General features: G+C 36.3%; 1 pseudogene; it reads right to left on the bottom strand.

The window, feature by feature from the left end:
- Positions 1 to 2,297, bottom strand: part of LOC137756463 (tRNA pseudouridine(38/39) synthase pseudogene) — a 38,626-nt pseudogene extending 36,329 nt beyond the window's left edge.
- Positions 2,298 to 12,516: the final 10,219 nt, after the last annotated feature.

Raw genomic sequence — 12,516 nt, 5'->3', positions numbered from 1 at the left:
AAAATTAATGGGCATAGCTTGTTCTAATAAAACTTTACAAAAACAGTCAGCAGGCCAGGTTTGGCCTGCAGACTGCAATTTCCTAGCCCTGTTCTAAAACATTTCTTTTATTCTTCCAGAATGGTAGTTACTATGTACTGTCCTTGGAAAATTGAGAAAACAGTTATTCCAATCATTTCCTGTTGGGCTTAATTCTTTCACTGAATGCTTTGAGAAAGGTTGCTGTATTTTCTAATTTCTTAAAAACAATCAGCTATTTCTTATATAATCAGCATTTTATTTTAAATAACATGCATTTTAAATGAAATCAATATAATACAGAGAAGGGACAAGAAGAGGACGAGATGAGTATGGATGTGAAGGTTGTACAGAAAATGATATTCAGAAGTAAGGAGGAACAGTGGGTATGGAAAAGCATGGATATATTCCAGAGATATTAAGAAAGTATGACAAATTGGTGACTCATTGATTGTGAAGGGAATGGAATTTCTTCATTGATTCTGACTTGTGTATTTGGTAGATGGTGCGAGCATCTACTCTAAATGAGAAATATGGACACAGAGGAATAGATGATGAGTACAAGTTGAGGGATTTCTCTAAGTGCTTGTTTTAGAGAGACTCTGTAGTGATGGTATTGTCTAAGTGTTCTCTGATAGCATCCATTACTTGGGTCTTGATGAGTAGATAGATGGCTGTGAGCCAGGACCCTTTATATCTCATATTAGATGACTGCTTTAAAGACTTTTGAACGAGTATGAGATCAGGCTAATTAACTATAACATACATATCTTTGGGAAATGTAAAGCGGAGTCATTGTAGTATTTACCAAGATAAGAACAAAGCATCCCACCAATTTTTATGTCCTTGTAATAGCACCTTTATAAAATCCTCTATCATTCCTTCTGTCAGGTGAAAAGAAAAGTTGGACAAGAGATGAATTACTTTTAACTGGAAAGTCTTATGTCCATATAAATGACATTTCACATTTATATATCTTAAAGATTTTACGATTAAGCTAGATGTATACAATAGACATGTATAAATTCACTATATAATCTCCAAAAGTATAGAACAGTCTCCATGGCAATGGAAAAATACATCAATAAGAGAACTAACCAAAACAAGCAAAAAAAAAAAAAAAATTATGTCCATGACAAAATTCACCAAAATAAATCAGCTTTGTCTTCAACATTCTCTTTCAAAGGCATCTTGGATCCAGTCATCACAGATCCTTCATCATGCCTTTAACATCTGCCCCTCATCCCCATTCCCATAGCCCCTGTCCCAGCACAGGCTCGCATTTCTTTTCTCTTATTACACTCACTCTCCATGCCTCTAGGTTCTCCTTACTCCTAATCCATCTTCTATACTGCTGCCAGGATTCATGTTTAAGCTCTCACGGATGATGTTAACTCCCTAACTACAAAAGCTCATCTCCTGCTGCTGCGGCCAAATTAGATCACTTGCAATTCCCAGAACCCTCCCTCAGTCTTCAATATCTGGCGACACTCCATTTCTTAATGCTATTCATTCTTACCCATTGATCTCCTTCTCCCTTTGTCATTATCCGTGCCTGTCAAAATCCTTCGCAACCCTTAAGACTTGTCTCAAAACTCTCTAAATTTGTTCTTTATTGAAGCCTTTGTAACTGTGTTGTCTCACTGTAACTTGGATCACTGATGAAACTGGAGAGCAGGCCTGGACAACATAGGAGCTGCACACATTCCCTTGACTAGAAGTGGATTCCTTTACCTTGGGAAAACTTTTGTTGGGACATAAGAGACATCAGTCAAATACACACAGAAGAACAATGATATGACCCATGTCAAAGCTAATTTCCCTATGTCCTTTCACTAGACCAGGGGTCCCCAACCCCTGGGCTGTGGACAGGTTGGTACCAGTCCGCGGCCTGTTAGGAACCAGGCCGCACAGCAGAAGGTGAGTGGCAGGTGGGCAAGCGCGAAGCTTCATCTGCTGCTCCCCATCGCTCACGTTACTGCCTGAACCATTCCCCCCACACCCCCGTGGAAAAATTGTCTTCCATGAAACCTGTCCCTGGTGCCAAAAAGGTTGGGGACCACTTCCCTATAGTTGTCTGTCTGATTTTTGTTAGATTGTGAGCTCTACGAGAACCCAGACTTTGCTTTAAACCTCTTGGTATCCCTTGAAGAGCCTACGGCAGTGCCTTTCTCATTATCCACACTACATTGAATCAATTTCAGTGTGACTGTTTGGACAGTTAGCCACACGTAATTCACATAGTGCTGACACTGGCATAACTGCTTCTTCTGGGTCATCGGACATCATACACATTGTTTTCTAACTGTCCTTTCCTACTTCTAACCAGCATCCCTGGGCTGTACTACTATAGGCCACAGAAGGACTGAGGTCAATGTTGTACATGGCAAAGGCTAATTAGTGGGAAATTTTTTACCTACATTTCTTCACAGTTAGCTGGTGAAATGAGATACCTGTATGCAAAATGAACATAGGCAGGAGCACCGACTACTGACCAGAACAATATAGTAATGGAGAAAGACACAGCAGGAATGTGATGATTAATATTTTTTTACTTTTTTTTTCTTATTTTTTACTGTACATTTTTTACTTAGCTAATGAAGCCGTGTCCCACAGAGGCTAGAAAGATAGAGAGGCTAGTCTATTTATTAACTTATTATGCTTTCTTTGTGAACAAAAACAAACCTGGAAATAACAAATTGGAAAGAAATGCTTTAATCAAGTAGAAATATAATGTAGAAAAACAGACTGTGTCACTATAGCCCAATCACTATACTTCTCTATGCCTTTGGGCAAAAATACCATATGCTAACACTGCTCAGGGCATCTTTATTACATGATCGTAGCTTTCCTCCCCAGATGTTTTTTAAGTATCTATAGCACCTGAATATCCACCTGAAGACAAATGAATTATCTATTTGGTCCTAATACTAGACCGAAGACATAGAAAGCAATAATGGCTAAATATGTAGTTATTGAAAATGCCTGTCCGTAGCAGAGAATGAGCTCTCTTTAAATGTTTTATTTCCTCTCTTCCATGCCAACACGGAGAATTTTTAGTTTTATTGAGGACTGAGCCTCACCTCATTATAGAGAATTGTCTACTTTGTCGTACTACTCTTCACAAAAATCAAAATGAAGAGGATTTTAGGAATTCTGAGAAGATGTAAGACTCAGAATTTTAGAGGTAGAAGGAATCCCAGGTATAACCTTATCAAGTTTGTGGCACTGAGGCCAGCACTGTTTCCAATTAAGCTTTCTGCAGAGAGGGAACTTTCTATCTTAGCTTTAGGACCATTATTTAAATAACTCATGTAAAAATAAAGGGCTTCTAATTTAAAAGGATTTCCAAGGGACTCATTTTTCTGTACAGATATATCAATTTTTTAAAGTCTTGGCCTCTGATATTCCTCTTATAAATCTAAGATTTTATGTCTTTCTTGCATGTGATCACCTTACAGTTCACAGGAATAGAAGCCAACACATAGCAAACCTATAACACACAGTATCTGGATGCATCTTCTAAATGTTATTCTAATCCTACTGCAGGTCAAAATGAAAGCTACCACAGCTAGAAAGATTTTTCTGAGAAATTTATGAGTAGTTCCTAATTATGCCAGTCAAGCCTATTGACTTGGGGGTGGGGGGAAGAGGCCTTACCACCATTCGGGTTCCTGATAGTGTAAGTTTGAACCAAAAGAATTTATAGTTGCAAGCAATTTCCCCACAAAATTACAGATTTCATGCCCTCCTCTTTATCTCAGCACAAATACCTTCCCTGGCATAGAGATCACTCAAGGAAACTCCTGGATGTCAAAGCAGTCCCACAGTGGTTTCCTAGATGATAACTGAATCCTCCAATGAAAACGCAGGGATGCTCTTTCTTAGAAACATTCACAGTCAGCTGACAGAGCCTAAGAATGCCAATGTTTTGCCAGAGTTTTGAATATATTTGAGGATTTCCACAATGCACAAAGAATATACAAGGGGGAGATAACTTAAAGTCAAATTTTTATAATAGGAATATACATAACCTTCAATTCTCTTCTTAAAAAATAGTTTATTGCATGTGTACTAACTTTTTAGGTTTTCAAAATACTTTCCCACATCAGTTTTATATGATTCATACACTAAGTTAAGATAAGCCTGTTTTATTATCTCCATGTCTAGATGAGGAACTTAGGTTCAGAGAGATGAAATGACTTGCTAAAGGTCATGGCAGAAATAGAACTAAATAGCTTTCTAATACTGCTGTCTCTTTTTTTTTCCAAAGTCATTGATTTGTTCTGTTTTTTTTTTTTTTTTTTTTTTTTGGCTGCGTTGGGTCTTCGTTGCTGCATGGGCTTTCTCTAGTTGTGGTGAGCGGGGGCTACTCTTCATTGTGGTGCACAGATTTCTCACTGCGGTGGCTTCTCTTGTTGCGGAGCATGGGCTCCAGTAGTTGTGGCATGTGGGCTCAGTAGTTGTGGCTCACGGGTTCTAGAGTGCAGGCTCAGTAGTTGTGGTGCACAGGCTCAGTAGTTGTGGCTCACAGGCTCTAGAGCATAGGCTCAGTAGTTGTGGCGCATGGACTTTGTTGCCCCACGGCATGTGGGATCTTCCCAGACCAGGGCTTGAACCTGTGTCCCCTGCATTGGCAGGCAGACTCTCAACTACTGCGCCACCAGGGAAGCCCCTAATACTGCTGTCTCTTAAAACACATTGAAAGAACATACAGAGAAGACAAATGTATTTGCTAATTTATAGGATCAGAGGATAAATTAAACATATCTGTTATTGATGAACTCTGTTAATTCCACATCTATTAGACATTTCCCAATGGTATTAGCATTACTAGCATTACTGTTAATATTATTACCCACATTGCCAAACATGTTCATAAGTCTCCAGCCTGTAAGTCCTTATCACACTGAATGGCTCATATGACTACCCAGCTTGCCCATCAATCAATAACGTTCAGCTTCTCTTTCTCCCACACCCACCACAATCAATCATTCACAAGACCCTGCCAATTCTCTCTTTTCAATAGCTCTTATCTATGTTCTGGTCTTCATACTGACACTTGGACCTAGCTCAGTCCTTCATTATTTTTCACCAGGAATAGTATAACAGACCCTTAACTGCTCCCCTCAGCCTCTAGTTTTACCCTCTCCCAATAAATAACCTTGAAACTCCCGCCAGAATGATCTTTCTGAGCTCTGACCTACTCCCCGCCAAAACAAACACTATAACACTCAATCACCTTTGATTACTTCCAGGACAAAGTACAAACTGTTGAGTATGAACAAAACAAGACCTTCGTATCTTGATGCAACCTAACTTTCCATCCTTCTCTCTGAAGATTTATTTTTTCTGCACAGTGCAGGAATAGGTGATTTCTAAGATTTCCTTCCAGTCCTAACATTCTGTGATTTGCTAAAGGAAATGGCACTTGAGACGTGACAAAAAAGAAACCCTGTTTCTGCACTTTCAGAAATATCTTTATGTTAGGGTAGAGTAGCAAACTTTAAATACAAATCAGGGAATTGTTACCAGTCAAGAGAGGAGGCAGGCTATTGATCCAAGTGGAGTAAACAAATCCAAAGAGGATCTGATTTATCCTCCAAGCTGCAAGCCCCAAATTGGCATTAATATGATTTCCTACCAAGGAGCCCTGCATATTCAGGGCCATTAGGCTGGGTTCTCTAAAGGGCTGAATTGAGAGGTGAAGCCATTACTTGCATTAATAATTAAGTAGTTGTGGTAGAAAAAAGAAGAATGTGAAACAGTACATCTGCAGAAAGTAGCTTGAGAAGGCTATTCACTGATGGGGCCAGCCATGGAAAAGACAGAAGACTCCCTCACTCTCCCCTCCCATCCATCCTTCACATAGCAGCTTGAAGAACCTTTTTTTAAAATGCCATTTTCCTCACGATAACCTGCAGTGGGTCTGAATTAGATGCATTTTAATAGTAACTTAATGAGATCTATTTCATGGCTAATGTGATTGGCCAGGCAAAAACTGATTATTATTTTAGATTAATCAGCTTTTCAGTAGATTCTGTGACCACATGTAGACACAGTAGGCTAGCGTAACTGATCAAACTGGAACCCCATTTAAACTATAGACTGATTCTCTTCTTCCTTGGCTTCTCTAGGTCTTTCCTTTCAAAGGCAGCCTTGGGCCCTTAGCCCCTCAGGCACACTGCCAGACTGAAGTAGGCATTGTTACCGAGCTCTGAGAACTCTGGGAATCTCTGCATTTTATGCTCAGAGAAATCCAGCAACATTTTCCCAAGCTTGTGTATCATTCAGAGAGAAAACAAAGAGGAATAGACTACAATTCAAGTTTGTGAAAACAAGGTCATTCAAAATAGCCAGACCTTACTCGGATGGGAAATCATAGACTCTGTTCGCATGAGGCAAGAGAAGGAAATGTAGATATTTTGGAATAAATAAGTTACTGAGAAAATCGTTAAACATTAAAAAAAAATCAACCTATTGGATTCAGAGAGTACACATGAGCTGCATTTACTACTTTGCTCAAGAGGAAGACAGAGCTGTAAGTTCCAGATTTGGGGTTTTCCACCATTACTAAGAAGAGACAATTTAGGCAACTTTGACTATTGGTAAACATCAGTTGCTATTAGTTTTATTTAAAATGCTTCTTTCAAAGATCATTTACAACTAAAACTTTAAACACAGCTTGATATTAAAGTGCAATACTTATGTCAGAACATGTTTTACTTGACCAGGACAAAGCAATTAAAGTAGTGAAAGAAATTCTAGAAAACAGACTTGAAACTCATTGTTCTCTGAATTTTAGTGCTTAAATCTCACCATGAGTTAAGAGCATTATTTTTGTCATAGAAAAAGCCTGATCGAGACCCACATACTGAATTATAAACATGAGCAGTGAGCAATGGTTACTCATTTAAAATCCCTTATAGATTTAGGGATAGTACTAGAAGCTATGCTTATTATAAAAAGTTACTTTTTTTTCATAGCACATTTTCTGACATGGGATAGCTGACAGAAAAAGATGTTTTTAGATGTTATGGCTGAACTTTAGGGATTTGGTCTATATCTTTTGAGCCAAGAAAATCAGTTTTCTTAGTTTCAAAAAGTTGGAGTCTCCTTCATATGTTAGCTCTTCTTTTCCTCTGGATTTTCGATTACTTATGACTAGCGTTCCAAATTCTGATGTGATTACTGATCTGCATTTTAATTTTCCCAATTAAAGTAAATGGAAAATTTAAAAAACCTTATTAGATTCTGTTCACAAAGGGGTGAGGACTGGATATAGAATAAGTGAGAAACTTAAGATCTAAAACATGGAAAAATAATTCCATAAAATGAGATAAGTCTAATCTGAATCAGTATATTAGATAAATGTCACTAGTTGACAATGATAACAAATAGATTAATTTAGGTATTGCCTTTTTAAACATATTTACTGAGATAATTCACATCATCAAATTTACCCCCTTAAAGTGCAATTCAGTGGTTTTTACTATATTCACAAAGTTGTGCAACCATTACCAAAACCTAAGTTTAGAACATTTTCACCAACACAAAAGGAAACCCTGTACACATTAGTAGTCACTCAAGTATTTCCTGTCAAAACATCTTACAAAGACTCAAAGTGTATAATTATTTTCTTAATGCATGTCATTCAGATAAATAGCTGAGCCTACTGGCTTAATAATTTTTTAAGTAATCTGGCCAGCTTAGGAAAAAAGTCATAATACTAGCTAACATTATCTGTGAACTTTTGTCAGATTTTTTTAAATGAATAAACTAAACAGAAAAAAGAACCTTAATTATATTTAGGGATGTTTGAAAAAATTGAGGGTGTGGTAGAAGACTCTCCTTGCATTCAGCAACAGGAAGAACCACCAACCAATTGTAAAATACTGAAAAAAATTTAAATGTTCCTTCATCTCCACCTGAGTGTTATGGAGGTTTTTGTGTTCATCTGACCAAAGAACTGGGAAAAATCAATATGATTTTCTGCATAGGCATGATATTGAAAACATCATAAAACAAAAGCAGCCACTGTTAAGGACTAAATTGTGTCCCCAGGAATTCATATGCTGAAGCCCTAATCCCTGATGCGGCTGTATTTGGAGATAGGACCTTTATAGAAATAATTAAGGTTAAATGAGGTCATAAGAGTGGGGCTGTAAGCCAATGTAACTTGTGCCCATATAAGAAGAGGAAGAGATATCGGGGATGTGTGCACACAGAGAAAAGTCCATGTGAGGATGCAATGAGGAGGTGGCCATCCACAAACCAAGGAGAGAGGTCTCAAGAGAAAGCAAACCTGCCAACACCTTGGTCTTGGATTTCCAGCCTCCAGAACTGTGAGAAATTTCTGTTGTCTAAACCACCTATTTGTGGTATTTTCTTATGGCAGCCCTAACAAACTAATACAGCTGTAGAAACAAAACATTTTAGAGTTTTGAATATGGTGTCTTTAACATAGACATAATGTGGTTCTTTATAAATTACCTTAGTCTTACAGAGGTTCTAAAACTGAAATAGTGGCAATTCTAAGGACATGCAAGCTATGTCAAATAATATTTAACTGAGTTTTTACTAGGTAATGTAACAGAGTAGATACCAAGGATAAAAGGGAATATAAAACAAATTAAATGAACGTGCTAGTTATGCAACCCATTAAACTGAGGGTTATTTTCCTCAATTTACAATTTTTTCATTTAATATTTACTGAGAGCCTCCTATGTGTTTAGATACTATGCTAGTTGGTAGAGATACAGAAATGAATACACAGCCAATTCAGTAATTAATTATGCCAAATATATAGTATAGTGAGGGAAATAGAAAATAAACAAGCACGTAAGTTACAATTAAAATTTGTGTTGAGGTCATAAAATAAATGAAAGTGCTAATATAAGTATGATATCAAGGACTATTTTTAAATATAGGATTCAAGGATTCCTCCTTTTGACGAATCTCAGGTGGCAGATGGCTATAATATAGTCTTGCCAAGAATGGAGTGAATGCCAAAAACAGACCCTTCACCTTGACAGTCTTCTAGCATATGTAGTATTTGTTCTGCACTGGAAGAATCAATACAGATTTCTGTACTAGGAAAGCACCAGTAACATCACTACTGTACCATAGCAATTGGTGGTTAGTAGTAACTTCTTTGGATAACGTAACAGACCAAAAAAAATGAGTGGGAGAATTAATAGGCCTCATCAATCATGTATTTATTAGGGAGTTAATGTTTTAATATAACTTGTATTCAAATAGTAATTTGAATTCAAATTACTTGAATTCAAATAGTAATTCATGTGTAATTCAGTGACTTACTGGATTCTAAAACACACACATACACATATTAAAGCTTTTACTGGAAAAGAATCAAGGAAGAATTTTAGTCCTCGGAACTGTTTATTACACAGCATAATTCCTCTCCTCTCAAACTGTTTTTTTGTATGCCAAGTATTATGTTGAGTAAAGTAATAAAACTTTAATAAAAGTGTTGATATACAGAAATTATAAAATGTAAACATAGAGAATGACTAATCTTAAAAAAAAAAAAAAAGAATGGAGTGAAAAGTGTTCCAGTTGCAATGAAGGTACCAAAATGGGATAGTGTTTGAGCATGCTCTAGATGTGCATTTAAGCATGGTTACAGCACTGTTATATCCCCCAAAGAATAGGAAAATGAACCACATATATACTCTCACATGGTAGGAAACCTGTTGGGAGGAGAATCTCTCAGCTTGTACAGAGTAGTATGAGTTGGCATACTACAGGGGGTTATGACCACCTAGATGTAGAATCCAGGGGGTCATCTCTTGGGTAGTCTCAGACAGCTGTCATTGGAGGTATGGGCATTTCAAAAAGACATGTCAAAAGCCAGCTTAAAGAGAGACTGGCTAAATCTAGGATCTATAGTGATAGTGATAATAAATAGTGATAATGATGAATTATAACCCATAGAATTCATGAGTCCACACTGATAAAAAATATAAGTGAATACAGAAATGGAGATGAAAAAAGCTCTTCCTTATAGTACAATGTGAACAACTAGTAAATGTAAAAGGAACAATGGGATTAGAAAATGAACATCTGGCAACAATTATAGTAATAATTCAAGCATAAAATAGCAATAAATGTTCAAATTACTGGGTAAAATTTTAATAAAAAGTGAGATTTTATATGGTCTGGAAGTATCTACCCATAAAATACTGAAAGCTAACTCTACAGTGGAGAAAACTGGCATCCTCCATCTTAATGATGTGACTAATCAAATGATAAAAGTTAACACCACCAGTAATAAGACAAATAGAAATTATTTGCCACCTTTTTTGCAATAAGAAGAAATAAACTTTATGACAGAGACCCTGGCCAAATATGCATAACCTAAATCTAAGAATAAGAAAACAGTGGGAAAATCCAGTCTGAGAGACATATTACAAAATGAGTGGCCTGTACTCCTTAAAAGTATCAAGGTGATCAAACTCAAGGGAAGATTGAGAAATAAGCTGTTCTAGATTTAAAGAAACTAAAAAGCCATAACAACTGGGTGAAACTCATGATCTTAGAATCCTTTTCCTATAAATGATACCATTGGGACAGATGGTAAAAGTTGAATAAGGTCTCTGGGCAACTAATATACAAGAGTTCTTTGTACTAGCCTTAAAACTTTACTGCAAGTTTGACATTTTTCAAGAGAAAAAGTAAAAGAAAGAATGATACCAATAGTGTGTTTCTGGCTGAGTCTTAAGATAGTTCTGAAGCAAAAATTGGAACTGTGCTAAAGTATTTTTTTTAAAAAGCCAATGTGGATAGACCATGAGTACAGGGGAAAGTTGGAGACTCACAATTTGTCCAGGGCTCAAGATAAGGCATATGAAATTTTAAGATAGCTAACAAACCATTGAAAGTTTGTAAGCTAGGGTATGATAAAGGCTATTGGGCACTATGCAAGGAATACAGCATGGGGAAGTGGAGAGAACGAAATCAAGGAGACCAGATAGTCTTTGCAGTTGTCAATGTGAGAGGCAAGAGCGGCCTTCATTAAACAGATGCAATGCAGATTGAGATTTTAAAGGTACAAGAATATTATGCTTAGTGAAATAAGTCAGAAAGAGAAAGACAAATACTGTATGTTATCACTCACATGTAAAATCTAAAAAATGAAACAAATGAACGAATATAACAAATGAGAAACAGACTCACAGATATAGAGAAACTAGTGGTTACTAGCTGAGGGAGGAGCAAGATGGGAGTAGGGGATTAAGAGGTACAAAATATTATGTATAAAAAAAGACATAAGGATATATTGTACAGCACAGGGAATACAATCAGTATTTTATAATCACTTTACGTGTAATATAATCTGAAAAAATATTGAGTCACTATGCTGTACACCTCAAACTAATATATTATAAATCACCTATACTTCAGTTTAAAAACTGCCAAATATAAATTCTAGAATGGAAAAGTTCAATATCTGAAATATTAAAAAGATACTTGAGCAAGTTTTAAAAGTGCATTAATGACAGTCAGTAGCTTGAGTACAAAGCCACAGAATTTGTCAAATTTGAAGAAAAGTAACAGCAAAGAAAGACAGTCTATGAACTGTACACAAAATATTAAGCAGTGTAACACATGTCATTGCAAACTGAGAAGAAGAGAAAAAAGGGTAGAAAAATTACGGGAAGAAATAATGGTTGAAAATTCACAATTTGGTAAAAATCCAACTACTTTCAGATCCAAGACATTTGCTGAAATTTAACCAAGATAAATACAAAGAAAACCACACCTAAGCACACTGTAGTCAAACTGATAAAAACCAAAGTAAAAGACAAAAACTTGAAGACAATCAGAGGGAAAAAAGACATTCAGGGAACAAAAATATAAATTATGTCTCAATCATCATTCGTATTAAAGGATATCAAAGGAAAAAGAAAGGACATATTTAAATGCTACAAGTAAAAAGGTATTTATATTTTTGAGTTAGTAGTTTCTTTTTTTCTGGATATATGCCCAGGAGTGGAATTGCTGGATCATATGGTAGTTCTATTTTTAGTTTCTTGAGGAACCTCCATACTGTTTTCCACAGTGGCTGCACCAATCTGCAATCCCACCAACAGTCTACAAGGGTTCCCTTTTCTCTACATCCTCACCAACATTTGTTATTTGTAGACTTTTTAATGATAGCCACTCTGACAGGTATGAGGTGATATTTCATTGTAGTTTTAATTTGCATTTCTCTAATAATTAGAGATGTTGAACATCTTTTCATGTACCTGTTAGCCACCTGTTTGTCTTCTTTGGAAAAATGTCTATTCAAGGCTTCTGCCCATTTTTTATTGGGTTGTTTCGTTTTTGTTATTGAGTTGTATGAACTGTTTGTATATTTTGTATATTAACACCTTGTCAGTCACATCATTTTCAAATATTCTCTCCCATTCCATAGGTTGTCTTTTCATTTTGTTGGTGGTTTCCTTTGCTGTGCAAAAACTTTTAAGTTTA

This window comes from Eschrichtius robustus, chromosome X, assembly GCF_028021215.1.
Source record: "Eschrichtius robustus isolate mEscRob2 chromosome X, mEscRob2.pri, whole genome shotgun sequence".
In the NCBI taxonomy this organism is placed as follows: Eukaryota; Metazoa; Chordata; class Mammalia; order Artiodactyla; family Eschrichtiidae; genus Eschrichtius; species Eschrichtius robustus.
The sequence above is the reverse complement of the archived record's forward strand: the minus strand, read 5'-3'. Positions and strand labels throughout refer to the sequence as shown.